This window comes from Bombus huntii, unplaced genomic scaffold, assembly GCF_024542735.1.
Source record: "Bombus huntii isolate Logan2020A unplaced genomic scaffold, iyBomHunt1.1 ctg00000318.1, whole genome shotgun sequence".
NCBI lineage: Eukaryota > Metazoa > Arthropoda > Insecta > Hymenoptera > Apidae > Bombus > Bombus huntii.
In genome coordinates, this window is record NW_026099511.1 from 10,749 (window position 1) to 14,999 (window position 4,251).

Genomic DNA, 4,251 nt, shown 5'->3' on the forward strand with positions numbered 1-4,251 from the left:
TGAATGATGAGGGGCAACGGAAGGGCTCGTACCAAGCCTCGGAAGCCTTTTCCAAGCCCCTCCTATCCACACCGTCGAGAACAAGATTCTTCAAAACAGTCGAAACCCTTCTCGCTCGTGTACGCACTCTTACTCACATCCAGACCCTAAGTTCGAAAGTAGATAGGGACAGTTAGTTAGTGAGAAGAGTTGCAGAGACAGACACTCCTAGGCGGTACACAGCCCTTTCGTCCAAAGGTAGATAGGGACAGAGGGAATCTCTTGAATCCACTCATTCGCCCCTCTAATTAGATGACGAGGCATTCGGCTACCTCGAGAGGGTCATAGTTTCTCCCGCCGTTTACCCGCGCTTGCAGAAAAAAAAAAAAAAAAAAAAAAAAAAAAAAAAAAAAAAATAATAAAAAAATAAAAAATAAAATAAAAAATAAATAAATAAAATAATAATAATAATAATAATAATAATAATAATAATAATAATAATAATAATAATAATAATAATAATAATAATAATAATAATAATAATAATAATAATAATAAATGAAACAGATGAAATATCATTACGTACAAAATCTTGCCCCCCTGCTTGATGGGGCTCCTTCAGCATTTAAATCCGTAACACGGTAAGGCTCACAACACTCCAGTTAAAGTAAAAGCCCCACATGGGTCTAAGCCTAGTAAAGTATCACTCGCCTTTAAGGGAATGAAATAATAACAAAATAAATTAAATAAGATAAAGGGCGGTACACAGCCCTTTCGTCCAAAGGTAGATAGGGACAGAGGGAATCTCTTGAATCCACTCATTCGCCCCTCTAATTAGATGACGAGGCATTCGGCTACCTCGAGAGGGTCATAGTTTCTCCCGCCGTTTACCGCGCTTGCAGAAAAAAAAAAAATAAAAAAAAAAAAAAAAATAATAAAAAAATAAAAAATAAATAAATAAAATAATAATAATTAATAATAATAATAATAATAATAATAATAATAAATGAAACAGATGAAATATCATTACGTACAAAATCTTGCCCCCCTGCTTGATGGGGCTCCTTCAGCATTTAAATCCGTAACACGGTAAGGCTCACAACACTCCAGTTAAAGTAAAAGCCCCACATGGGTCTAAGCCTAGTAAAGTATCACTCGCCTTTAAGGGAATGAAATAATAACAAAATAAATTAAATAAGATAATGCACGTTTAAAAAGAACAACAGATGAAGCTTCAGGGGACGAGTCTGAAGATAAAGGCTAAATTGATTTTATGGTTAATGTCAACTTATTTGGTGGGGTAGCTAGGGGGATTTCACGGGGGGGCGGCTACAGGCATTTTAGTTAGTGTGGGAATTTTTTTTTTTTTTTTTTTTTTTTTTTTTTTTTTTTTTTTTTTTAATGGGTTAGGATAAAGATATGAAGGCTTAGTAAATACTCTTGAGACAGATATACAGAATTTACTCACGGGAGGTTGATCTCATAACTTTCTCAGGGCCCTTGCCAGTTGACGTTCTCCTCAGCCTAAAATCCAAGTCAGTTTATTTAAAAAAATAAAATAAAAAATAAATAAATAAAAAATTAAAATTAAAATTAAAATAAACAAAACGAAGTGCCATCGGTGAGCGTGCGTTCCTCAAAACATGCATATCCCATTCTTCTAAATGTCTCATGGAGAAAGCGGACGACGGAATGATGCCGAAGAGTAACACCACCCCGGGTCCTAGGGCAATTGATTGACGACATGGGCCGCCGCCTCTACCGCACCGGAACATCCTCTGCAGCAGGTGAATCCTTGAGGACGACGGCCATTACCCCTGGACGTCCTCACCCTGGTAGGAAGGGAAATTCAAAAAGTCAAAAAGTCTTACACTTCCTATTCAATAAATTTATTATTATAAAATTAATAAGGATAATAAAAGGAAAAAATAAATAAGCGGGGATCGCGTAGATGGGAGGGTACGACATGGAAATGGGATGGGTACTCGGTGGGCGGGTGGGGGAACAAAGAGGGGGAAGGAGGGAGGGTTAGCGGACTGATCATAGTACAGGTGAGGGAGAAGAGGGACCCCATACTTAAAATCGATAGTTGTCCTTGATCGGCTTCGGGGATGCGACCGGTCGGATGGGGACTTGTAAAAAAAAAAACCCCTGTCGGGGGAGAAGGCAAATCAAAACCTCCGGGTTTGAATAACTGTACGTCACTTGCGAGGGGCATTTGTGAGCGGCCCCGGCGGTAAGGGGCTTCCCCGGACGGCGAGGGGAACGGCCGGTCGGCCCGGGACCACAGCCCGCGGAGGGGATGCACCCGGTCGGGTCGCTCCCGGCTGGTCTCGGGAAAAAAGTGATGACCGGGGGGGGGGAGCCGCCGCCTGCAGGTTTTCGGCAGGATTTCCCCTTTCCGCCCCCCGCCGAGGCCCGAGGCGGGCGGGTCTCGCCCAGCCTGAAGGGCCCGTGGGCCCCCCGACGGGGTGATTTTCCTCTGACTTCGGGGATGCGACCGGTCGGATGGGGACTTGTAAAAAAAAAAAATCTTAAATAAAATTATTTAAAATTATGGGGAGGGGAGGAGTCCCAGGTGTTCCTCTCTGGAGAGGAGGAGGGGGGCGGGTCTTCGAGCCTCACGGTAAACCGAGGCGAATACCCGTGGGCAAGGGCCGAGTCTCAACAGATCGCAGCGTGGCAACTGCTCTCCCGAGTACAGCACCCTGCCCGATTTAGAAGTCGTCTACAGACGATTCAGGGGTCCCGACATCGAACTCCCCCTGTGAAGGGGGTTGAACCATGGTACGCCGGGGCACCGGGGAGTCCGACCGGAATGTACCAGCGGACTCCCGCACAAGGGCCCCCCCGGCCACAGGGCTCGGGCGATGGCCGGCGCGAAGCCGACCACCTAATAGAGTCACATTGCGTTGAGCCTCTCGACTCACGGGTCCCATAGTTATATCATTGCGTTTAGTCGGGATTCGGTCTTAGAGGCGTTCAGGCCTAATCCCTCGGATGGTAGCGTCGCACCAGCGGCGTGTCAACCGAGTGCGTGTACCAATTGTCCGAACCTGCGGTTCCTCTCGTACTAAGCAGGATTACTATAGCAATGACCCCACATCAGTAGGGTAAAACTAACCTGTCTCACGACGGTCTAAACCCAGCTCACGTTCCCTATTAGCGGGTGAACAATCCGACGCTTGGCGAATTCTGCTTCGCAATGATAGGAAGAGCCGACATCGAAGGATCAAACGACGACGTCGCTATGAACGCTTGGCCGCCACAAGCCAGTTATCCCTGTGGTATCTTTTCTGACACCTCTTGCTTGAAAACTCTTCAAGCCAAAAGGATCGATGGGCCGTGCTTTCGCAGTCCCTATGCGCACCTGAGCATCGGGATCAAGCCAGCATTTGCCCTTTTGCTCTACGCGAGGTTTCTGTCCTCGCTGAGCTTGACCATAGGACACCCTGCGTTATTATTTGACAGATGTTCCGCCCCAGACAAACTCCCGGCCTGGTAGTTTCCTTGGATCGGATCACGCCTAGGGAGTGTGTTGCCGGACAGCGCGACAAAACCGCAGCGACGACCTTTCGGCGCAGAACCGCCCGAGAGCGGACCGCACCGGGCCCCGCCGCGTCCGGGCCGCCCGCCGGCAACCCTTGGCGCTTGGCGCGAGAATACCGTCGCGCCGGAGTGCAGACACTCCGACGGACGCCCTCCGCCTCACCAAGTAAGTAAGGAAACTATGAAAGTAGTGGTATTTCACTGTCGACGAGTTAACGCCTCCCCACTTTATGCTACACCTCTCATGTCTCCTTACAGTACCAGACTAGAGTCAAGCTCAACAGGGTCTTCTTCCCCGCTGATTCTTCCAAGCCCGTTCCCTTGGCCGTGGTTTCGCTAGATAGTAGGTAGGGAACAGAGGGAATCTCGTTAATCCATTCATGCGCGTCACTAATTAGATGACGAGGCATTTTTGGCTAATAAGATTTTTATTTGTGAAAATTTACAATTAAACACAATCTATATACAAAAAGAAAACCCTCTTCATCCGGGTTGATGAATACATAAAAAAAATACAGGGTGCGATTACGCGGGGCTCACTACACCCCATGATTTTTGGCCCTAGCGGGCCGTTAATAAGAGGAGTCAGCTCCCAGGAGCACTCTCGACAATAATAAAAATGACAATAATAAAAAACAATAGTGATAATAATAATAATAATAATAACAATAATAATAATAAGTATAATAATAATAATAATAATAATAAAAAAAAAGAAAAGGA